Below are 26,901 nucleotides of genomic sequence, written 5' to 3' on the forward strand. Positions count from 1 at the left end.
CCTATCCGTTCACTCCTCAACAAGTCAAGCGCATGGTCCTGGGGAGCAAGCCAAGATGACGCGTTCAAGCGGTTGAAGGCTATGCTGAGCTCGGAAACCTGCATGGCAAAGTACCATCCACGCTATCCTACGATACTTTCCGCAGATGCAAGCTCATTTGGCCTGGGAGCGGTACTGCTGCAAGATCAGCCGTCCGGAGCTCGTCGTGCTGTGGCCTTCGCTTCAAGGTCCTTGACTCCGACTGAAGCACGCTACAGTCAGACAAAAAGGGAAGCTCTCGCCGTGACCTGGGCTGTTCTTCGGTTCGACCAGTATCTGCGTGGGCTTAGTTTTACCGTGGAATCAGATCACCTGCCTCTCGTCGCCCTGCTGGGAAAAAAGGAGCTGGAGTTGCTGCCACCGCGAATTCAGCGAATGCGCATAAAGCTGATGCGCTACCAATTCGACGTTCGGCATGTACCAGGTAGACTTCTTGCCACGGCGGACACGCTGTCACGTGCCCCTAGCGATGTCCGGTCTTCTTCTACAGTATTCTCCGTCGAAATTTTCGCTAGCGAGATATTTAAAGGTCTTCCACCTCCCCTCGCTAACAGGCTGGAAGAGGTTCGTCGTCGACAAGCTGAAGATGGAGAATGTTCTCTCGTCGTCCGCTACTGCCAAGAGGGATGGCCAGACAAGAGGAAGCTGCCTCCCAACTTGGTGCCGTATTGGAAAGAGAGAGGAAGCTTGACAGTCTCGGAGGACCTTCTTCTGCTGGACTGCCGCCTCGTTATTCCTGCTGCTCTGCGTAGCAATGTCCTGGCCCTTCTGCACGACGGCCATCAAGGACTTCGCCGCTGTAAGGAGGCAGCCAGAGAAAGCGTCTGGTGGCCTAAGTGCAACAGCCACATCGAACATTTGGTCACCAGCTGTGACAAGTGTGCGGAAACAAGGGTTGTACACTCGGAGCCCTTGATGTCAACGCCTACACCAGATCGGCCATGGCAACGCCTAGCCATTGACTTGTTTCAGCTGAAAGGCCGTGATTATGTTCTCATGGTGGACTATTACTCTCGGTTTCCGGAAGTCGTCTCCTTGAGCTCTACGTCAGCCTCAGCGGTTATCGCGGCTATCAAGAGCTGCTTTTCCCGACATGGGATACCGGACGTTGTACGGACAGACAATGGTCCGCAGTTTGCTTCACAGGAATTCGCAAACTTTGCTCTGTCATACGGTTTTGAGCATGAGACCAGTAGCCCTCGGTACCCGCAGAGTAATGGCGCAGTAGAGCGCATGGTGCGCACGGTGAAGGATCTTTTGTACAAGTCCGAAGACCCATACCTAGCGCTTCTCACCTACCGGGACACTCCGGGCGTCGCGGGAGTCTCTCCTGCCATGTCGCTGATGGGTCGGCGGTTACAGACGCGTCTTCCTGCTCTGCCGCAGCGACTCGCACCAGTTCAGCCAAGCCACGAGAGGTTCCGGGCTCAAGACTCCAGGAATAAGGTCCGGCAGGCGAGAGACTTCAATCGCCGGCACAACGCTCGCTCTCTTAATCCTCTCAAGCCAGGTGACAGCGTCTGGGTCACGGATGCCAGCTGTCAAGCACGCGTCCTGAGCCCTGCCCAACGACCACGGTCGTACGTCGTAGAGACTCCCAAGGGAATCATACAGCGAAACCGCCGGCACCTGGTGCCCTTCTCGCCGACCGTTACTGCGAGGGAGTCTGTCGAGCTTCCTGCTGCCGAAGAGCCTCCAGGACAACCACCCGAAGAAGGTCAGCCCGGGGAGTTGCCCACTGCAGGCTGCTCTTCACCCTCTCTGGATCGTGCATCTTCCCCGCAAGGTGTTACAAGATCACGCTATGGACGTGCCACCAAGACGGTTGGACTTGTAAACATCGCTTTCTTTCGAACTGTGTAACTAGAGTGCAGTAACGAGCTCCGGGGGGAGATGTAGGGGAGACCAAGAGATGGCGCCAGGAGCGCATCGTGATCTAGATAAGCGCATGCGCCGCGAGACGCGGGGTACTTTTCGCCACTTGATGCTAGGGTAATAAACGTTGTGGGTCTGCTTCGTCTACCCTCGTCTGCTTCGTCTGCCCGGCTGGCGCGTCGCGCCCAGAGCACACAAGCTCTGAACAAATAGAGAAGATGCGGTCGCTGCTATTGCGAAGCTGGAGAACACTTGTAGTGTCCATCTGCTGAAACACGTAGAACAATTCGCACCACGAAGAAGCAAACTTGCAGCCTTACAATTCAATATTAGCATGATGTGTTTTCTTAAATAAAACAAGCATGTTCCTGTTTCACACCATAATATTATTTTAGAAGTACCTTCTTACTACAACCACGTAACCAGACGCCTGTCACGTCTCCACGAGCTTCCTCAAGTGGAAATGGAGTGTCGAGTCGAGACGGCCGTGGCTCTTCAAACTCAGCTTTTTTTTTCTCTCTGTCATTTATACTGGTAACGCAAAAAAGTGCAAGTTCTGTGTGTTACCGAGAATAAATTCAACTGAAAACTACATTCACAAAGATAGCACACTACGATTCTATGATAATGCAACGGGTAACAAATATACACAAAGACCCAGAGTTAGACCCCACGACAACATTTAGGAGCACCGTTTCTCAATGGCATCATAGGCTTCCTACAGGCAAGCGATATTGGACAGATAAGGCAGAATCTTCATTACATCTTTGATAGCTAACGGTGATAATCGTCATCAAGGCAGTTTAGGCCTTTTATTCCGACTCGTAAGCACAGCACCATTGCCTTTAAGCCCACCACCGAAAAGCCTCCAACGCCTCTCTCCCGAGCATTGTTTTAGTGCTTTAAGGCCGCTCCAAACAAAGCAGGAGAACGGATTCCGGAGAAATTTGGGAGACAGAAGTGACGTCAACGGTCACGTGAACGTGACGTTATGCGGCTCCCCTTTTTCCGGGTCCAAAGTTGAAAATATCTAACTTCCGTTCCTGGAGGGCCCCGGAGAGCCCCTCGGCCAATCAGGAGAAGGCGGTCCACCCTCCTCGCCCTCCTCGCAAACATTGAGCGGAGAGGAGGGGGGGTGCGTTTGTCACTTCTCAGAAACTCTACAATAAAATAAAGGGAGGTTTAAGAACCAGTTGCTTTTGCTGTATTCTACCCCCGAAGCCACTCAAAAATCCCACAAAGGGTGTCTTATCTTTCGTTCCTGCCCCTGGTGTGCGCTTTCATCTTTGCCGCTCAACTTTGCCATCTGCGCTCCGGAGCATTGGCTGTCCGGCCATCCCGTCCAAACACTCCCCAAACACACACACACACATACAAAGTATTTCTGTCTACGCCATTGCACAGGTATAGAATAACGTTCCTGGGTGATACGAGGGGAATATTTTCGAAGCGTCATCGAGAAAAATAGGCTACTGCCGGAGGCATGCATTCTGGTGTACGTACTAGCCCCGAGAAGGTGGAGTGGCGCCCCCTGGAGGTTTTTGTTATCGTCACGTATTACTAAGGATCACGTGACCGCTTCCGCGCTTCGTTGGTGTCATGTAGACAGACATCTACGTAACGCGTTACTAGTAACGCATTACTTCTACTTAGTTACTTTTTCGACAACGAGTAACGCATTTAGTTGTTTTTTTTTTTTTTTAGAAAAGGAACGAGTAACGTACTTATTACTTTTAAGGCCAAGTAGCGAGTAAAGGTATTTTGTTTCTTTTGAGGAGTAAAGTGTACAACAACCTTTCAAAAACAGCCCTGTTTTTATTCTAACCTGAATATGCGTTCATTACGACAAGGGAAGATGGGCAACCCAAAAAACAACTAAACAGTATGACAGTATAGCAACGTATATTGCTGAACATGTCAGTCGAACTCTAAAGCTGGGAATGTCTCCCAGTGAACACAATAAGGTTCGTTGGTTGAACCTTCTAGAATTGTGTACAGACAGAATGTAAACTCGCAGGTTCCAAGCGCGGGAAGGCACAGAACCCATTGTCAACTTTGAACTCTAGAAGAATGAACAAAAGAGAGAGGGGGAATCCCAGATTCAGCAGGTCTTCCTGAAACACAGCACTGCCGTTCCTTCGAGCGCGTCAATAGAACGACTCTTCAGCGTCGCCGGAGGTGTATTCTCAAGAGGTGGGGAAACTTAACGGATGGAAACATGGAGAGGCAGCTACTGCTTAAAGGCCGACGACCAGTTCGCGCTTTCCACTTTTCAGCCGCTTCCTCCTCTCCCCCTTCTGACATGTCCACCGTCGTCTCTTTCCTCCTCCCCCATGGTGAGGAGGATCTTCTGCCTTGCAGAATCTCGAGTCTGGTCGCCGGCCTTTAAATGCAATGACAACTGAAAATAAAGCAATGAGACATAAAGCAAAAGCAGTTGTGCATTTGGTTGTCAAAGTAATGAGAAAAGTAACTCGTTACATTTCAGGTAAAATAATGCGTTCCTTTTGAGAATGGGTAACGAATGGCGTATTTAGTTATTTTTGAGGGAGTAACGAGTAACGAATTACTTTTTTGTGGTAATGTGTATATGTCTGCATGTAGGCTGAGGTGTGCCGTTCACCCTTCATGTTTGATTCGTTCATGTGCACGAGAGTTGAGGGTTGCTTATGATCTAATTCTTCCGTTGTACTTCTCGTCAAAATTAAACTGATGCAGCCCTTCAACAGTGGCATCGTGGCACCCAGTGACCCAGTTTAATGTTATCGTAACGACCGCGACCAAATCGGTCGTCGTCCTGGCTTCGGAGCCTTGTCAACTAACCAAACGGGTAGATTATGGGACGGCATAGTTTCCGGGGCGAGTTTTCTCTGTTAATTTTTGTTCAGCTTGCCGGAAACAGACAGAGCTAATTGAAACCAATCGCGAGGATGGCCGAGCAGGTGTTAATGATAACAATACGACCGCCGTTGTTTTTTTTTTAATTTGCTTGCGTGGTTTTAGAGACAGACGAAATAATGAAAGCCGTTTACAACTCCATGTAATGGCCAATTAGAGCGCAGCTCTTGAGGATGAGGATGGAATGGTTCTAAGGGGAGGATATACCCCTCCTCTCTCGTCCTCACCTCGTCATCCTGGCTGCTACTCCGCCACGAAGGCCACGTTACCTCCCTGAGGTCACGTAACCGCCCTGAGGTCACGTGGCCCCCGTGAAGTCACTTGACCTCCGTGACGTCACGGGGTCACGGGACCTCAAAGTTACGCCGACGCCGACGGCGACGGCGACACCGCTCAAGCCGGAGACGGGCGCTTAAAGGGGAACTCCGCCGACATTTTGAGCTACCTAATCCAAAGGTATAATCTGAATGCGGATGGCTTCCTGATTCCGAAATGCTATGTCGTTCTCCCAGATTCACTCTAGTTAATTAAAAAAGTGATATTTTGTTTGCTGCCGAACCCGAAACATCGTTCTCCCTAGTTTTTCCCCAGTTTTCCCCGCCGCTCAAGCGTGACGTCATTTGTGTGCATCGAGGCGCGCGGCCGGCAATCGGGTACGCTCGCGCCCGCCTTTCTCGCGTCTAACAGCAAAAGAACCTGGCCGTTCGTGCTGTTTGAAGCTGATAATTATTTATATTTGCACAAAGTATGGCCTTGGCCTACGTGCCTAACTATAAGAAAGTAAAAAAAAAAAAGAAAAACGGAAGCAATTGGAATTTTCATAAAACCGTTTTTGCAACTCGCTACGCTCAAGCCGCGGCTCGCTAGTTTCGTAATATCGCTAGTAAACCCGTTCTACTTTTATTAGAAGATGGCTGGCGAAGAAAGGTCGAAGAGTCACGCAATACATTTTTTGAAGAATTGCCAAAGCAACGCGGAAAATGCTCGGAATGTGGGTACAGATGCCCCACACGTTCGTATGACCTGAAGGAACCTGCCATTTGTTTTAGATCTCCTTTTGAAAAGTAGCTGTTGCAGGCGTCAGCACGTGTAACTACTCATGTGGCATGAATATGCTCCTTGGTGCATAAGTAATTTAGCAAAAAATCTGTAGACCATTTCTGAAAAGTGCTTCTGGTCGATGCCATTTTCAGCGTTCGTGCGTGTGGCGCGTACATTGCTCGCCTTCCAAAGCGATGAACATGTTCGTGCTGGGCTGGGACCTAAGACATGTAGACTGTGATTCTCGTAAACAATGAAATGTATAGAATAGAATTAACTGCATTCGTGTAGATCAGATGGCAGGTTACTGGTCATAAAGATCGTGTTAAAATGACGATTAAAAGAACTTCGCAACCACTAAGCTAAACATCAAGGTGCAATGAAATTCATTCATTCATTCATTTGTTTATTTTCTGTGGTCATGAACAGCTTGACGCCTTGGTAATGATGCACAGCAAAATGTTCGCAGGTTAGTAACAACAGTCTTGAAAGCTACGAAATTTGGGTTGAAAACATCAACATTTGCTCCCCCGAGGGTATTGTAGAAGTGTTGAATACAGGTCATGGGACTGGTTTGGAATGCGTATAAAATACACAAATACACTATTAATCTCAAAATAAAAAAATATTTGCTTGAAGATACAATAGCGCGTGAGGTACAGAAAGACATCATAAATCTTTTAATTAAAAATAAGTTAACAAAAGTTGCTAAAAAATATGTACCCGTATTTTTTCTCTTTACTTTTTGAGTAGAATGCAGCGCGTTCAAGCACCCATCCACGAGAGCACTTGGGAAAAGGGTAATTCTATATAAGCTTTTTTAATTAAGTTGGTTTAGCACAGTTTTCATCAGCTGTAAATCTGAAATGCCTCCCCTCCCTTAGCGAAAACTAATACGTTTGAAATATACCACATTCTAATTTGAGTGTATTTGAAATACAGTTCATAATTTTAAGTACACGAAAAATAGACCGAAAATATAAACTTATTTTTTTTTACTCAGTACTAAAATATACTTCTAAAAATCATTTTAAAATACCTTTACTTAAACTACATTTGAAGTTCCCTTCATGCGTTTTAAAATATGTAAATACTAAATTAATAGGCACAAAATACTTTTCACATATATTTCTTGAAATATTTATTTAATTCATGCAAAATATACTCCAACCCTAAAAAAATGGAGTAATCAAAAATACGTGCAGAATACTCTTAAAATACCTGAAAATTGTAAATACTGTTGTGTTATACTCTAAGTACCTTTTCACTGCAATACTTTGGTAGTTTGACTTAAACTACCAAAATATTGAAAAGCTCCCCTTCTAGAAGTTCGCTTCAAGCAGATATCGAGTACACTGAAGCGCCTAAATACAACATTTGATTAGTTTGTCAACTGAATTGCGGAGCATCGCACTGATAAATCAGCCCAGTTTATGTTATTGCTTCGTTTTTTCTATCAAGAACACACCTGATCAGTTCCTTGCACACCAATCACAAACGGGGTTCGGGAACTACAACCACAACATTTGCTGATGCTGGAAAGCTTCAGCAGGTGCTGTGAACAGATACGTTTGGCGTGGTTTTGTTAGCACAATGTTAGTTGACTGAACGTGTATACTCACCATTGTACGTGATGCGAATAGTGACTTTAATATAGTGATATTAACTACCATACTAAATAGTCAACTACTAAAATGGAAAGGCACAACAACTACTGTAAAATATTTTTTTTTTTTCGCGGGCTCAATATTTCGCGATTTAGGTCAAAGTTGGAGTTTTGGAATAATTCGCAAATTCTAAATTTCGCGACGCGCTGGGATCGCATTATAGATTTTAATGTTTTTACATTTTGCCGGAATTGTTCACGGGACCTATTCTTCGGAATTGTAGGCGATTCGCGAACTTTGCGAGAATTAGGTCCTCACGAAAATAAAGTCGTTTACAGTATCTTAAAGTGAAGATACTGCCTTGATTCGCTTCGTCCTGAGTGGTGCTACGCAGAGAAGCAATAACATGCATTTTCTGAGCCGTTTGTGTGGATATTGTTTTAAGGACTGCGCCGAATTGTTATTAGTTGTACCAATGCCTTTTACTAAGAGATATCGTCCACGAACTTCAAAACACTGTTTCCCCTTTGACAGACTCCCGAGGAGAAGATCGAATACTTGGAACCTTAATAGGCGCAAAGGTGGTCACCGAAAAAATAATTACCTTCAATATGTAGGCTATATAAGGCTCTAGAGCAGTCAACGGGACCGTGAATGAGCTGTTCAGTGCGTGATGGTGTTTGTGATTGTGTTCGTTTCTAATGTAGCTTTGTGAGATGTATTTAGCAGTGCCTTCAAATACCACAGGGACACCATTTGCTGACAAAATCGAAAATAAAAAAAAAAATTGTGCAACCGGTTTTTAATGCACAAATGGCGTCTTGAGTGTTAAGGGATAATATTTTTGGTATATTTAAAATATTTTTTGATTCATATTTATAATGTATTTTGAATACCTTACGGGCGTATTTCGAATGCGGCCAAAATAATACAGAATAAATACAAAATGAATATTCGTACTAAATATATTTCAACTTCGTTTGAAGTACGGCCTCTTTTTGCTAAGGGCTCAACAACATGAATATTTTCATGAATAAAAAAAACTTTTCAGTCCTATATAAACTTTCTTCGCAATAGAATCAATTAGAGACGTTTTCACCACTTTTTTCTGCAAAGAATATTTCACGCCAACCATTTAACCAATCAGGCAAGGATCTATCGTATTTTAATGGAGCTCAACACCTGCTCCATAAAGCTCTGTAATAGCAGACAGAAATAGCAATATGTCGAAAGTTATGTCTAAATTCAGACTTGTACTTTGTTTAGACATATCGGCCGCGTGAGTGGAACGCCGAGAGTAGCCCGAGCTAGATTCGACGTCCGAAACAAATATAGAGTTTATAAAAAAAAAAATAAAGAAAATAAAAAAATCACTGAACCAATTGTGAACAACAAATGTGACTATGCAAAATGTCGACTATAGTGCTAGATCGTGTACTTTATTTCTCTATATTATTAGCGCCCTTCTTTAGACGGGTGTCGTAATGGTCACAGCCGGCTTGAGTTCGCGCTTGCCGCTCTTGAAGCTGTTCCAGCTGCTGAAGGAAACTCAACTCGCAGCACGCGGCTATAAAGTATTCCGAGCAAAAGTGAAAATGTTTCACGTGACACTAGTTTTCTCGGCACACAGCTCGCGCAAAAGCACCTTGACGCGGCTGGCCTCCATTGCTGCCGGGGAACGCTTTTTTTTTTTCTCCCACGAAAACAAGGGAAAAAAAAGAAGCTTCTTCCCGGCACTGTTTCTACAATCTACCGCGGAGCACATATTGCTACCCATTGCAAAGAAACTTCCAACCTTGAAGCTGCAGAAAAATTATCTCGATCGCTGGCGTCCGGAAAGCCACTTCGCGGGCCGCGGCTGCCCGAGTCGCTCGTCTGCCTGCACATTCGTGACGTACGCGGGTAGGGAAAAGTAGGGATTTTTCATTGTTGCCAGGAGAGAGTCGCCTCCTGGAACCCTCGCGGCCGGCGTAACTTGAAAAATAAATAACTGAACGAAAAAATTTTTATTTTCTTAACATATTTTGGTTATCATTTGCGAAAGGGTTATTGACGCGGTCTGCAAATTCCCAGCCAAATCGAAGTCTACCAAAAAATCGGCGGAGTTCCCCTTTAAGAGCTGCGCTCTAAAACAAAAACACGGCGAAGACACTAAAGACTGCTTACGAGTAGAAATGCGCAAGCATTATAATCCCGCGGGTGATATGTTGCCGAGTAATGTTTCTACACTTAATAAAGCTGTTCCTGCCGGTATTGCGTTCGGTGTGCAGCCGTAGCTGTAGACACGGTCGCCTCACACTCCATCTCACGAAGCACACAACGAGCACAGATGAAGTCCGAAGCTCAACTGACGCACCGGAGGCAGCGGGCCACGTCTTCCTTTTGCACACGGCGCTCCGCCGGTGGCATCACGCTGCTCCACTGCGCAGGCACGGCGTATAGGCTCCTTGCACTGACATCATATCGCACATTTTTGAACACCAAGTAAAAGGAGGAGAGGGAAGCTGCTTTTGTAAGAATTTTGAGTGACAGGTTAATCTTCTATAATCTTCTGGGAGGAGAATACCGATGCCTGTGCAAATCCGGGATGCACAAAGGAGAGTCCTGATAAGAGGGGAGCTCCTTCTTTCCCTTTTCTCTGGATACATCGGAAATGACGTCATGTGCAAGCCACGTATACCTGCCGGCTTCACAGCTTCCGTGACGAAGCATCTGCATTGCTGCGCTTTTTTTTTTTTGTGCTTTATTTCTGAGGTGCGTCCGCTTTGACCTTGAGCGGCACGTGCTTGGTGACCTATTTTTATGGCGCTCTTTGGGGGGCACAACTCCGACGCCACCTTTCCCCGTAATGGGACATATAATGCTTTCGCCTTAATAAAGTGTACGTACTACATAATGCGAAGGTAGATAATCCATAGCTTGTTTATGTGAGATTTACGTCAAAGAAAGGATCAAATAGAATTGACGAAAATGTGACTGACGAGAGAGTCCGCCACCACGACACAACACACCGAAAGTGACGAGGGGACGACGAAGACATAAAACATTCAGCTTCTAACCGGAAGATCCAGGTCAAGGTTCTGGATGGGCAGTATTTCAAATACAAGTATTTGAAATACGTATTTCAAATACTCTGTGTATTTTGCATTTGTATTTAATTACAAATTGGGTAATGTATTTGACGTGTGTATTTAAATACTAAAACGTGGGTATTTCAAATACCATTGTAATTAAATACAATTTTGTGTGCGAAAATACGTCCCTCAAATTTATTGTCACTGTCCAGAGCAGGAAGAAAACTACGTTCTGCACCGAATGCAGTGTATCTCAATCAAGCACAAGCGTTTAGTGACTTTGTGATTACGGTGCTAGTCCAGGGCAAGAATAGTGACGAAGTCGACGTTCACAGGCAGACTGGCTAAATAAGTGCGTGTGACAACCAGGGTTGGGCAGTATCGCGATACAAATGTATCGCGATAGTATTTCAGGAATAGATTTCGTATCTGTATTTCTGTATCGCGATACATTTTTTTCACCAGTATCTGTATTTCTGTATCGAAATACATTTTGAATGTTCTTTTGTATCGCGATACAATCAGGGTAAAATGTATTTCGTTAAATTTCTGGAGAAATACTACCCCCCTCCCCCTCCTCCCCCCCCCCCCCCCCAAGAAAAAAAAATTCGAACACTTTTTTTTACTTCTGAGGGCACCAGGGTCAAGGAGATGCTGGGGCATTGTTACCATGCTGACCAAGGTTCCTTCCGATTCTTCTATTTTTCTATGAGTCCTCTTCTCTCTTCTGAGAACTGTTGCGCAGTCGGGGACTCAGAACTAGGTGGCGTGCCAGGAGTGGAGACAGAGCATCTTGTGCCGCAGGTCCTTAGGTGGAGGTTTCTTAAGTCATTGTTTTCGGGCATCCAAAGCCCGCTGCTAATCTACTCTCTTGCTTTAACGTACACAGTACACCCACCCGGCAAAGCTGAGTCACAGTCCGTTGCAGCACGAGCCTGGCGGTGGTTGACTTGAAGTAGTAGGATAACTCGCGCAGTGAAGTTAAAAAAATATTTAAAGGCGTGTGCGGCTGCGCCCGTAATATTTCACGGCTCAAGGGTACGTCATCAGCCGACATGAAAGTGACTCGCTGCTCTGGTGATCCAAAACCCAGGAAAGAGGTCAGACGTGTCCTCGCTGTGCCGACCCAGACTTCGTACACCTGCTACTCGTCTTGAGCACGCTGATTCTCGGAGAGCTCGCACCTCTGCCGGCAGTATCCGATCGCAATCCACGAGGTCTCTATTTGGAGTACACAAAGGCGAAACTTGATGACTGCAATTCATGCGTTGGTGACGGAGGGTCAGCAGGAAGCACCACAACAGCGATGCCACCGTATCGTTTTATCAACCGTAACAGAAAATAAGACGTGTGTTCCAGGATGTTTCAAGTGGTCCACCATTCTCGAAAATCCTGCACGTTCTTCAACGAGGTAACCTACGACGAAGTACGTATTTTCCTTTCATACAGCAGCGTGTTAAAGTTTCATGTTCAAGCCCACACCTACAGATAAAGAATACCAGTTCATTCCACCGTGACGTCATGCGAGAAATGTTGACAGAGGCGTCCTTATTTGACTGGGGCGTGGTGACGTTTTGATTGGATTTAGAATGACGGAGAATTTATTTAAAGGTCAAAGTCTTTTCGCATCCCTCGTCAGACGGACAGGATGTCAGGGAAGGGACCACGGTCAGTCCTTGATGGAACGTTTTTCTGAGCACATTGAAGACTCTTCGTCGTCCGAAATCACTACCTTCAAGGCAAAGTGCCAAGCCTACAAGAAAGAAATTTCAGGATCAAAAACTTCCACTTCCAACTCCAAGCTTCATTTAATTTGGTCTCAAATAAATTTTAAAAATGTATTGCAGTATCAGTATTTCTGTATTTGTATTTCTGCCCTCCCTAAAATGTATTCCTGTATTTGTATTTCCAAATGCTTTTTGCCTCTATTCAAAATGTATTTCCGATACGTATCGCAATACACTTTTACAGATATATTCCAGTATCAGTATTTTAGGTACTATTTTGAAGTATCCCAGTATTTGTATTTCCAAATACATTTTTGAGTATTTCTGCCCAACCCTGGTGACAACTATTCTTTATTGCATTTCATGTTAGATATCCCTAAATGTTCCAACCCAAAGCAAATTAAGAAAATATATAATTATGCGAGGGCTGATTTTGAATCTATCAATAACGAATTATGCCTCTTTCTAGATAAATATACACATGGCTTTGAGGAGCGCTCTGTTGAAAATAACTGGAATCTATTCAAAAGAAAGGTTGCGTCACTTATGAGTGCTCATGTGCCCCTTCGAAGCATATCTCTGTCACCCCAGTCACCATGGTATAGTACGACTTTAAAGAGGTTGTCAAATAAAAAGAAAAGGCTATTTCGTTCTGCTAAAATGCCGAACGATGATCAACGCTGGGCAGCATATCATCTTGCTGCCGCGGAGTACAAAAAAGCAGCGGAGGAGGCGAAAGCCACTTTTTCAACAGTACACTACCATTCATGCTAATTAATAATCCCAGGCAATTTCGGAAAGTTATTAGCCTCAGTCACAGTCAGGACGTAACGCCCAGGGATAATGACGGAGTTGAAGTTCAAGGTGATTTGTGCTCTTTTGTATTGAATGATGAGTTTGCTAAATCCTTTTCACTGCCTATTACCTCTGACCATCCGGTTCTCCCAGTTTGTGAGTATCTGCAAATGAATCCAGTCATTGTTGATTGCGAGGGTATTGCGAATTTTATTGAAACCCTAAAAATATCAACTTCAGCAGGCATCGATAATATTAATACTAATTTTCTGAAAAATACTAGAATGTATTCAAGCATCATCTTATCAAAACTGTTTACCCAATCACTTGAACAACAGACACTACCTAGAGACTGGAAAGTGGGGAGGGTGATTCCTCTCCACAAAGGCGGTGATAAACATAATCCTTTGAATTTCCGTCCGATCTCCTTAACAAGCCTCCCATGCAAAATACTTGAGCACGTAATATATTCCAATCTTATTAACTTTCTGGACTCGAACTCTTTTTTTCACCCAGCACAGCATGGTTTTCGAAAATTCTATTCATGTGAAACACAACTCCTAACTTTTACCCATGACCTTCACGTCGTTCTCGACCGGGGTTCCAGGACAGATTGCATATTCCTTGACTTCTCCAAAGCCTTCGATAAAGTACCCCATGTACTCCTTCTCCATAAACTGCGTAACTTAAACATAGATAACAACATACTCAATTGGATAGAATCGTTCTTAACAAATCGTTTTCAATTTATTTGCGCCAACGGAACTAACTCATCATTATCAAGTGTTAACTCTGGTGTTCCTCAAGGTTCTGTGCTCGGTCCACTACTATTTCTTATTTATATTAACGATCTTCCTACGCGTGTTTCCTCTTCCATCAGCTTGTACGCTGACGACTGTGTCATTTATAAAGAAATTATTAACGATTCTGACATTTCTGTTCTTCAAACTGATATAAACAACGTCACACAATGGTGCTCAGGATGGCATATGGAACTCAACACATCTAAATGTAGATCTATGAGAGTGTCCAGGCATAATAACACTTGTCCATCCTACAACATCATTAACTCCCCCATACTTTCTGTTACTTCCTATAAATATCTTGGTGTGCATCTAACCAATGACCTTTCCTGGAATTTACATGTCGAATATGTCACTAATAGCGCAAATCGCTTACTAGGTTACCTTAAAAGAAACCTTTCGCTTACTCCTGTTTCATTAAAGCTTCTAATCTACAAGACTTTAGTCCGTACTAAACTGGAATATGCAGCCTCTATCTGGGACCCCGGTATCACCCTTTCATCCGCTGTTGAGTCCATACAAAATCGTTCCGCTCGTTTCATCCTCTCGAACTATCATCGCACATCCAGCGTCACATCTATGAAAGCATCCCTTTCCTTGCCTAACCTCTCTCTTCGCAGGAAAATATCCCGGCTTTGTTTTTTTCAGAAGATTTTTCACTCTAATCCAACACTTCGTCAAACATTATTCTTAGAACCATCTTACATTTCGCTACGAACTAATCACCATCTAAAAGTGGGCGTCCCCCAGTGTAACACCTCATCTTTTAATGCCTCCTTTCTCCCTCAGACCTCAATAGATTGGAATCGCCTTCCTGCACCCATAGTCTCGGTAACTGATGCTGCTGATTTTAAAATTGCCATTACTAAGTTTTTTTATGTTCAATAACTTTTGTTTTACGTCTTGCCTTATGTATCGTTATACTCATATGTTTCCGTTTTAAAAAAAACCACTCCTCTCTGTAATGCCTTCGGGCCCTGAGAGAACAATAAATGAAATGAAATGAAACAACTTGTGATGCTTTCCAGCCTGATTTCCCTCCATATTTTTGCCTGGAACATTCTAAATGCGCGGGTCGTCCTGATTTTCATAACTGGTGCGAGTTGCAACAATAAAAAATTCTCTAGCTAGTGCTGCGCGTCTTGGTCATCTCGGTTCTTTGTTGATCTATACCAAAATGTAATTGACAAAAAAAGCTGCTTTAAGCTTTGTACTTCTTCCACCTATTACGTCCAAGCTGATTACATTTTTTTGTGATTATATTTCCATTACGTTACTAGAGCCTCGCACACTAACTCCCGAGTGTGCAATGTAAAATTAAAATGAGATACCTGGAAACCCGTTGCAGGTGCCCTGAAGTCGCTGACGCAAATTTTGAGGAATGTATTTGGAAAAGTATTTGGAGGAGACCAAATACATTTGGTTGTATTATTATCTTGTATTTAAATGCTTTTTGGAAATCTAATTAGATTTGTAATTAAATACATTTTTGACGAAGTATTTTGTATTTTTATTTCGATACATATTTGCATGTATTTTGCCCATCCCTGGTTCAAACTATTCATACGGAATAGTCCCCTTAAAAATAAAAGAGGGTGGAGCGAACATTTCCATTCGACGAGGCCGCTGGTCGTAGGCAGCAAGTGACGAGGGCCTTGATAGGGCTTCCAACCCACCTTGATCTTCCCACCGACTCGAGCAGTCGCTGAGGTCGTTGGGATTGTTGTCGTAGTTTCCGGAATCCGCGAATTGAGCGGCCTTTACCGAGAACTGTAGTTTCGAGTACGTATTTCCTTTCGCCTGCTGCTTGAAGTCGGGAAGCGCGCGAAGAGCACGAAAAAGTATACTCTTTGTTCTCTACGGCGAAGTATCCGAGCGGTTTTGGCGGTCATTAAGTTTTAGTAGGTTTCAATCGTAACTTTCACACAAGTTCCGATTGTTTCGCTCGGCGTATTCAGATTTGTTTTTAGGTTTCCGCAGGCTTTGCGTGATAGTAAAAACAAAACACACTTAGGCAACATTTTCTGCTGCTGCGCGATGAAGCACATGAATGAAGCAAAGCAAGACAGAGAAAACACCTGGCATCGTAACGTGATACTGGTCACTACGTCACCATAGAGCAATCGCCGCTCCAATCGGTCCCGCTCGGGGCTAATAGTCCAACTGAAACCTTCGACGCCACGCGCCACTGTTGTGGTGCTGCTGTAAGCGCTGCACGTTAGAGAGCCTAGATCGTAAAGCGGATCCCTCTAGAACCACAGAGAGCGTTTGCAATGTAATGGCGGTTGGTCGGTTGGTCGGTAGGTTGGTCGCATGTGCGCGTGCGATGCGTTTTTCCGTGGCAAGGAGGAAAGCAGGCGGAAAGGCGGATACGCTCGCAGACAGACAACCAACGTGTTCGTCACCTCCTCGAAGCTCGTATTGTAAACGCGGCCCGTAAACCACGTGACCGCGATGGGGCAGTGTCGAACTCTCGGATACGAGCTCTCTACTGCGCATGCGCAGACGTCTCACGGGGATTTTGTTTTTTTCGCACGCGCAGAGCTACACTTGGCGAGAAAAGCGCGGGATTTTTTTGGGAGAGCGCGGAGGTGTATACTGAGACCGTGTCTTATTAAGAAACGTTTGACGTTCGTCACACAGATGAAGTGAACCTATTGCCTGAACTCTCAGTACATAAAGCATGAGCAGAAACTTATGCTCTCGCTGTTACCTTAATGCAACTTAAGAAAAACAAAAAAGCCTAAAGAAGTAGGGAAGTTTCCACGCAATATTGTGGCAGTGCCCAATTTGTATTCTGTTGTTTCGTGGGCTTCCCGCGTGTGGTATAAATACTGTACGGCCACCAGGGTTCCTGATAATTCTGATGTGAAGGCGACCACTAAACCTCATATCTCTTAAGCTGCCCGTCTGCACTCCTTCACCATACAAAACCAATTGCACGTTTTCGCTGCAAATATATATGCAAGAATTATCCGCGCACACGCATTAATCATATTCGAAGCATGTTTGGCTCATGCGTATATGTGCTTCGATCATGTTTGCGGACTGCGTTCGGGTGACCAATATGAAATTACCGTCATACACAAGATAAACCCGCCTAAGACAATGTCTGCAAACTGTCTTTCGTATGGTGTATTAGCGGTGTGACTACGGCTTTAAGGCACTGAAGCTGGCCGCATCAGACGCTACCTCAAAAGAAATACTAATATATGAAAACTTGTCTCCCTTTTTCTGTTAAAACAAATAGTTCGACGGTCAATGAGATTCAACGAATGGAAATGCGTTAGCATTGGTTCTTCCTCACAACCTTTTCACCTATTTTCATTCGTTTAGGACCTAATGCCATTCGTAACCTCTTTCCTGTCGTTTATTACCCCTTTCCATTCGTTTATGACCCGTTTTTTTTTTATTTTTTTCACCTCCGTTATCACCTGTGGAAAGAACCACATCCATCGCAGGAACGGCGACAAAGCTGGGCCGCATTCTAAAGAGGCGCGGTGCCTGCTCTTCTCTGGCTCCACACCAGCTGTGCGACGCTCGTTTCGGTGCGAAGCGCTGACGTTAGCACGCGTAACTCTCTCCCTCTCTTCCCGCCGCTGTGGCAAGACATTGAATCTGTAAACAGGATACCTCCTCGTCACCCCACTCTCCTCACGACGTCATCTATAAAGCTGACAAAAGGACGCACGGACTGACACCGGCGGGTTTTTCGTATAAAGGAGCATTCTAATGCTAACGCATTCAAACTTTTTTGCGGTAGAACTGACAAGATCGATTACCCCGTCTCTTCAGCAGCGACTTTTGTGAGATTCTGACATGTAGTCGGCCTACGAGTCCCGTCTTTCAGTGTGTCATTACATACGAACAAGGGTCATGCATTCTATCAGTTTATCTATGCCGCTGGCAAGAGCAATTAGGCTTTACGACGATGAGCTCAGTTATAACTTTTCTGTATTATAAAATATATTTTAACCGCTTACTTGCGCGAACGCATAGCGCATTTCAAACAGTCATCGCTTTAAACACTAAAAATACAAGTTTAGATCATAAAATAGTAATAAAAAGAAAGCATTTATGGTTCGGCAAAGTGTGCAGCAATCAAACACTTTATTTACTTTAATATTTTTGCCATATGTACTAAGCTCTAGGAGCCCGTTCAGAAGGTCGTATAACTTTGAGAGGAGTCTTTGTTTTTATTGTGAGAGCTCATCCTACGCGTAGCTTGTTTCCTTGAAAGTAAACATATTCGGCAAAATCTGCCTGGTTGGCTGAGAATTAAAGTCCGAAATGTGTAGCTCCAACCAAAACTTCAAAGGAAACCTGATGTTCCTAAACCAACTCGATCTCTTCTTCAAGGGTGACTGAAAGCAGACGGAACAGCAGCAGCTCTTAACCTCCTTTCTAGCTGTGCTCTCTCCGGTCCGAAGTCGAGGCGTAAAGACTTGAAAGTAAAGGTATTTGGCAGAAATCTGCCAGGTTGGGTGAGAATTAAAGTCCAAAAAATGTAGCTCCAACCAAAACTCGAAACTTGAAACGAAACTTGAAGTAAACTATGTCTACTTTCAAGTCTTTACGGGGCCTTTGACTTCAGACCGGAGACAGCACAGCTAGCAAAAGAGGTTGGGAGCTGCTGATGCTCCGCGTGCTTTCAGGCACTTTTGAAGGAGAAACCGAGTTGATTTAGAAACATCGGGTTTCCTTTGAAGTTTTGGTTGGAGCTACATTTTTGGGACCTAAGTTTCTTTCCTGCCTTGGTGTTACTATCTCTGTCCTTACGAGAGGCTCCGGCTGGACAGTTTCTCAAAGTAACCAACATGCTTGCTGTAGCGAGGTCAAACATAAGGAAGCAAATAAATAAATAAATACAACTTTTTGTGGTGTCCTCTCCTCAATACATTCCATTTATTATTTTGTTGGCATTTCGAGTCTGCATCTTTGGTTCTTGCTTGTTTCCTGTTGTAAGTTCCGTCGTTTGCATTTCATGTTTGCGATCGGTTCGACTTTGCGCTTAGGTGAACTTTTTAAGCATTTCCACGATAATTTTTTTTGCAAAGACGGAAAATGTATTTGAGGTAGTGAGTACAATATTCGGAGAAATGTAATTAACATAGAATAGCCACTACTCTTAAAATGCATTTGCAAGATACCAAATTACTACAAAAAATCATTGAGGTACAGTATCTGGAGTAGAGTAATTGAGATAGACACAAGTTCACCTGAACTTTATTCAACGTAAAAACGAGTGCCGTGAATAAAGATATGCTCCCCTAAATTGATGTAGAAACAGGTTCTTTTATTTAGGTTACGGACGTCGGCGTGAAGAAGTGCGAGAGTTCTCTTGAACCGCTCATTCACGCTGGAAGCGGATCCGCGTTCGCAAAGCGGTTACGAACGCGGTTGTATAAAGATCCAGTACAATTGCACGCGCACTCGATGACATCGAGTGCGCATGCCATTGTTCTGAATCTTTATACAAACGCGTTCGCAACCGCTTTGAGAACGCGGATCCGCTTCCAGTGTGAATGAGCGGTTACAGAGATCGTGCTTATGGGCTGGAAAATAAACTTGACCTTGACTCGATTATGCTGAGGAACTTGGAGAACACAAACGTGTCGTGTGCGGAGGTCATTCGAAAAAAACTCTAAGCTACCCCGTAACCAAGTATAACGAATCATGATGTGAGTATAATACACGCAATAATGATTCCGAACGGGTTTATCAGAATGATCGAGGCAAATTTATTCATTGCATGACCAACGTGACAGGCCAGTCGTACAAAAAAGGAAAACGCCTCAGACAGTTTCTACAGGCTGTCATTTGTATGATGCATTAGCAGTGGACCGCGGTTCATGGATCTTTGCATGTCGGGATTGGCAGGCGAGCCAGAGGTAGCAGGCCGAGCAGCTTTACCCGGTCTGCTTGTAGCAATTTTCTCAATGACCCAGTTTGTCAGGTGTGCCTACACAGGAAAGCATCAACACAATAAGCCTTCGAATGACAAAAAACAAAATGAGGCGTACATTTGGCTCTTCCACTCCACTATTATTGTTGAATTTTTTTTTTTTTTTTTCATTTGTGAGACCGGGTATTAGAAACCTTTTGCCTTCACAAGCTTTGACACGAAGCGTTCTAAAAAAACAAAATATTTTTTTTGTATTTTTTTTTGCTGCGTAACTTGTTGCAGGTGTTCTTTGTGTCGGAATAAATTATCCTTGATGTGTTTTTGTTCCGCACATTCGGGCTTTATGCGAGGTCGCAATGTTCATGCAGCGTGCAGATCATTTATTTCAGTGGAAAAATTTGAAAAACGGGTGCGTATGAAGAGTGCAAGTTCTGCTTCTGTTGCAGGGGCTGCGCTGACGCCAGAACGACGAGCTCTGATTGGCTCTGAGTGAAGGACAGTGGGTGGACCTCAAAGCAAGCTGCCCTGAGGTCTGCCCACTAACCTTCAATCAGAGCCAATCAAAGCTTTGCGTTCTGACGTCACCACAGCCCCTGGAAAAGAAGCAGACGAACTTGCGCACCGGATCGGTCTTTGGTTCCCGGAAGGTAGCAGAAGAACGATACGAGCCTGTCATAAAGCGTGCGAAACCAATTCTTAGACCCGGCGTCTTCCTGGCTCTATGACTGAAGGCACCCGAGCCTCGGAGAAAAATCGAGGTCAGCGTTTCTCCCCTCAACGAGGGTATGTTTCGTAATACGTTTTTCGTCGGAGGGCACGAACCGGGAATGGCAACGTGGTCGCCGCGTCGGACAGAAGAGCTATAGTCATCACCTAAATGTTTCGTCCACTGTGGCTCCAACACACTCGGCCAACGATACCCCACCGAACTCGGTTTAGCCCAGCCTAATGCTTATTTAGTGGCTCTTGTTTAGCCTGACCGAACCCGCAGTGTTGGGCAGAGATACTCTAAAATGTATTCGGAAATACAAATACTGGAATACATGAGGAAGGCAGCTAAATACTGAATACATACATACTAAAGTATCGCGATACATATCATAAACACATTTGAGAAATAAAAAAAAAGTATTTGGAAACAGAAATACAGGAATTCTAATTTTGTCAGGGCAGATACACTTACATACATTTTTCTTTTAAGAAAGCTTTTTGCGATGTGAATACGCGGAATACCGGGAAAAAAGTTACCATTTGGAAAACAAAAGTGAATTACGACAATTTGCTAAATATTCAATTCTTTTATGGAAGCAATACCAAACAAAAGTAAACATACGACTTTTCTGCTACACTCGACTGCGTTTGATGAAAAGTAGCTTTTTAAAAAGCTCGCACGTCAGCTGTTGCCGATTCGGGCAAAGTATCGAGTTAGCGAAAAAGTTTAAGCGTTCCACAAGTATCAGCCTCGAACAGGGGTTCATATTAAAACAAACGAAGACCGCTTTCACTGTGGGAAAGTTTTAAACCGTGCAAATAGTCTTTTGTTTTTGTGTGTTTTTGTCTACGAAGACCTCGCTTGGAGGTAGAAAAGTGTAGGATTTGTTTCGCAGGGTTTGTGCTTCTAAACAAAAAAGGAGTCGTCCAGTGAAAACAAAAGCCCATAGTTGAACTCGGCGTTTCTCGAGCCCGAAATTATTTTCGCATAGGACTGCCACTTTCCTTTTGACATGAAGCCGTGGTAACTAAGCGGTTTCTGAAATGGTTGAAAATACTTTCCATCCATCATGCGGGGCAGTTCTTCTTTAGATATATTAAACGGATTAAAAGTAATATCACATGAACCTCTAAATTTGTTTTATACATATCCAAATATCTCTGAAAGGTCAACATTCTCTAGTCCCATGTTGGTGTCTTTTCTACAGTCATTTCAAGGCGTCTCCTTGGAATGAAATGGTGCTTTTTTTATTTAATAACCTGAAAGAAAAATACTTAACGCTCGCTCTAGTAAGTGAGTCTGGAAGTGCGACGTCCACTTTTAAAGTTCGTACAAACAGTGACTTCAACGTTTGGATTCCACAAAAATAGTTCCCGGGAGACATATGTTATCTCTAGAAAATAGGGAAGGGCCTCACTAATTTCAGGGGCATAAGGTTTGAAACGGGCGTTAGTTTGATTGATAATAAAGTATTATAGCGATACATTTGTACCGCGATAGTGTCCAACCCTGCGGCGCACAGGCGCAGAAAGATAACGGACTGCGTGACCTCGCACTCTTGACGCTGCTTCAATGGCTTCATTAGCTTCTACTGCGCTAAGGTAAAGGGAAGCAAATATTCGTATGCTAGGGTTTTAGATGTTAAACTAATATAAATCATCGCACGCCCCAATAAAGAAAATAATAATCGCGGGTTTATTTTGATTAATTGGAGATCGTTTTCAGTGCAACCGAAATTTCCTATTTGCCTCCGTTAGATTGGGGGCACCTCAACTGGTATCCAAGCCCGACAGATAGGAATTCATGGGCAAGCACGTTGGCTCAGAGCCACTGAGACGCTTTGATGTTATGAGTTTTGTCTTAACATCATTGCCACTTAAAGGCCACCAAAGTGTTTGTGAAACAAGCTACAGTCGAGCCATTCCGACAAGCAGAGTTCGATTGCAAAAATAACTTCTGCAATTGATAAAAACTTTCAATTCTTTGTGCATCCGTGGCAGAACCCTTTTATGGCGCCAATTTCAATTGGATCGCGCCGGGTACGTGTACTGACCCACAGTAGAACACTCGTTCGAGCCCCACCCCTGCCCGTTTCGATCTGGATGAGCATCGTACCGGCGTGCGGTCGTGTATCACTTCTGCGTGGTGCACGTTAAAGACCCCAGGCTAGCGGCTGCACTGCACTGGCTAAATTTCTCATCTGCAGCTAGGAGACTCGTCGCCCCTGTGAAGCAGACCAAGTTCTAGGATGTATAAACACACAAACAACCCAATTTTGTTTTAGAACACTCGCGAAAGCAGCTGTGGTGCACCCGCAGCCTCGCGCTTGTTGTTCTGACATCTGTCTCGTTCACTGCGGGCGTCCAGGGATCTGGCATCCTAATATCTGTCGCTTTTTCTGCCTTCCACGCGGCGTACCAGGTTGCACACGACTGCAAATGCACATCAAGCTATTCTTGAACACGTGTCGCCATCTCTATTGTATATTGGGAAAATGCAACTTGCCGTAACTAAATCGGAAAAGTTGCAGGTCAGTAATAACATTCTTTACATAGAATATATCGATAGGGAATTTACGGAAATTGTAATATAGCAGGATGCTTTGTAATTTGATGTCTGGTAGTTTTGATTAGTAGACGATATTCCGTTTTTATAACACGATGCAATAATACAATTTTAAACTTTACTTTTCATTTTAATATATACATTTTTTGTACATCGCGTCCCCTCACCTTTGTAATTCCAAATATCCAACCTAATGCTCACGTAAATTATCCTGGATGATCGGAGATTATAACTCGATAGATCTTTATATATATATATATATATATATATATATATATATATATATATATATATATATATATATATATATATATATATATATATATATGTATATATATATATATATATATATATATATATATATATATATATATATATATATATATATATATTAGAGGTTGGTTTATTACAAAGCTGAATAGTAAACTATCATTTAAAACTAACCTTAATTTAGAGACCTTAAAGTATTATTTAAAATCAATTGTTTATTTGACATTAATGTTCTGACTGCCGGATTGAACAAAAGTTATAAAAAGTAAAAAAAAATGACCAAAACGTCATGCAAGGTGGGGCTACCCCTTAAAGGGATACTACAGCGAAATTTCGGCGATAATTTTTTGGTCTATATGTGTTCAAAGGATCAGTAACACATCGAACATAACAATATTTTGTTAAAAAGTCTCGAAAAGGAATCTTAAAACGAATTACACGATTAGTAAAGAGCACCTGGTGGATGTCGCTAACGCCTTGCTTGTAATTTAAAAAAAAAGGCCTTGCCTTGTCTTTTTTTTTTTTTTTTTTTTTTTTGCCATTCCTCCACCGCGCTACTGCAACGGTAATGGCGCAGGCTATTCCGAAAACTCGAAAATAACGTGGTAGCCTTCCTGGTCAGACAAGGCAGAATAGTATCGCTAAAAGCAGCTAAATGCGAACTTTTCCACCGCCCATTCGCGGGGCTTTGGTGCTGACAGAACGAAGCCTTCGCCACGGAAGACGGCGCCGCGAGGCGTCAAAAAGGGATGACGTATGACTCACGCGATGCGCAATCCGCGAAGGAAAGTGGCGGATTTCTCCTTCGTGTGGATACCAAGCTTACTGGCCCTATAGTGGGACTCAAGGATACTCGCATGATGCACGCGAGTATCCTTGAGTCCCACTAGGCTCCACTCGAACGCTTAACATTGTGTAACTTCAAGACAAAAGCGAGCGTTTTCATTTGATCTCTACTTCGCCAAACTTGATGACGTAGCTGGGTGGTAGCAGTACCGCCCAGTGACGATATTTAAATACGGCTCATAGAGTGGACCCGAGCATTTCATGGGCACTCGATTTGGGCTCGAGAAGCATTCGGGTAGTTGTTCGTGTCCAATCGCTGCAATAACGACGATAGCCGAACCATAAGAATGTCTGGAACTCAACGAGTGTCCTGTGCGTTGCCAAACCCAATGCGTGGCTATGAGCAACATTGGCGGCATATAATTGGCTCCAGATCATGTAGCCGCTTGTTCTGACTGCGAGTTGAAACTGTGAACGTTGCTCGTTTTTTTGTTTTTTTTTTTGTTTTGTTTTTTCATTTTTTCTGCGATTTTGATTGCGTGTGGTGAAAAACGAAGGGGTGTTTCACAGGGCGTTACCGTCAGGGATCCCTTATAAGCGTTATCTGCGCAAAGTACAAAAATCGTTGCACCGCCCCTTTACGGCGGAGGCCCCACGGCCGCCATAAAAAAAAATGACGATATAAGATGGTGTTAGAATCGCAATTCTCACGATTGGTTGCTTTCTAAAAATATTTATTATATGCGAATATATAGAACAGGAAATGGTCTTCATCTTATATTATATATATATATATATATATATATATATATATATATATATATATTAGGAATTTTACTCTCTGGGAACATCTGAAAGTGTCGTTTTTGGTCGTACATGTAGTACAAATGGGCAAAGTTTAATGTTGGACCGAATCGGTTCAAGTTTTCAAAAGGCGTAGATAAAAAGCTTTGAACCATAGCCAGAAGGGCTGTTGAACACGAAAGTGCGCGACAGAAGAGCGCCGCGACATGAGAGCGCAAGACAGGAGAGCGCGTGCAGTTCGAGCGCGCGTCGCGACCAGCGCGAGTGCTCGCCTTGGGAACGATTGATATTGGGGTTTTCAAACATATTTTCACGGAGGTGAAATTTTGACACCAAATGGAGTCACATTTCGAACGCTTAATCTCATTTACTCGGCTGAGTACGCAGACCTCAGGGAAGTCTAAAATATACAATTTTCGCGAACTTGAAGAGAGGGAGCAAGGTACAGAGTTTAGGATATATAATTGTGTACTGATTACCGTTCCATAATACAAGAATAAAAAAACAATCGAGCACTGAATGACTGTGAAACGCCGCGAAGGGAGTCGAGCATGCACCTATACTCGTACCCTTCATCTACAGTTTGGTGAAATTATTCGCAAGGCGAACGTAGGGGGTTTTGCTGCTTCTTTAAGGCTTTTCACGAGGTACATACGCCAGCTACTCACTGGGGCGCACGGTAGGCTACACGAGCCTCCTGTGCGCGGCGCAGGTGTTACATCATCATCATGTATATTCTGAGAAACGTCGGGAAAACGTCGAATTTGGAACGAGCTAGGCACCAAGCCGTTCGTTGAATAATTGGGTTGTGGGAATATTTATACAGCGTGTAGTTGGTCAGCCATTAAAGTTGCGACGAGCCACACGCTGTAGATGAGCAATTCAGCCAGCGCGGTACAGCCGCTAGCCTGGGGTCTTTAACGTGCACCACGCAGTAGTGATACACGACCGCACGCCGGTACGATTCCCATCCAGATCGAAACGGGCAGGGGTGGGGCTCGAACCCAGGATCCCTGGGTTCTGCAGCGCGAGCTTTCGCTCCACGCGCGTCGAGCTGGGTGCGCGCTTCAGCCCACTCGGCCACCGATCCTTTTTTTTTTCTTTATTGCAAGATTTCGACAGTGAACATAGATTCACAATGCACGATAAATTTCACTTGAACATGTGCAATATTATATTGACGACGCTAGTGAAGGCGACGATAGAACGTCGCCTGTAAGGTTTGGAGAGGCGGTGAGAATCGTTAAAATTCTCTCATCATCGACAGCTTCAAAAATGCAGGCAACCACTCCAGTTCCAGACATACTTTCTCGTAGACAGCTGCTATCAAGTTTATATTTTCAATGAAATAATACCTTACTGGACGGGCATCCAGATCCGCGTGACGAACTGCCATCCTACATCTCCAAATAGCATGCAGGCCCAGTAAAAATACGAGGTCATATGGGAAAGGCGTCCCTTCCACAGACAAAAAGCGTATTCCCCGAGCCGTGAGCGGTAGGTCTTTTTTAAGAGTGCGTTGGAGCACGTCCCAGAACAGGATAGCATCCCAGCAGTCCAGGAACACGTGCTCCACGGTCTCCGGTTTTTTGCACAAAATACAATCCTCGCTCCATGGTACAAACATGCCCTTTTTTGCTAACCATGTCTTTACTGGAGGCGTGTTGGTATGTAGTTTAAAATAAAAGGTTTTCACAGATCCGGGAACTAGCATTCTTTTCACGCGGGAAAGCACATCACGGTCAGTACTGTCGGAGAACAAAGAGCGATACAATGGGACGGGAAACAGGCATTCAACAAGATCTCGCTTCAGACGCTTTCGTGTGACAAAGTTTAAGTACTCTCTTGAAAATCGGACACTAAGAAATTGGTACGCACAAACAACCTCTCTAAGAAAGCCCGTTACTTGGCCTTCACATGTGTCACACGTCGAAACAATGAACTCGGGATGCGACAAACTAAGCCCACCCGACTTCACGCGGCAAAAAAGGTTATCTCGT

The sequence above is a fragment of the Ixodes scapularis genome, unplaced genomic scaffold, assembly GCF_016920785.2.
Source record: "Ixodes scapularis isolate PalLabHiFi unplaced genomic scaffold, ASM1692078v2 ptg000120l_1___fragment_3__unscaffolded, whole genome shotgun sequence".
Taxonomy (NCBI): Eukaryota; Metazoa; Arthropoda; class Arachnida; order Ixodida; family Ixodidae; genus Ixodes; species Ixodes scapularis.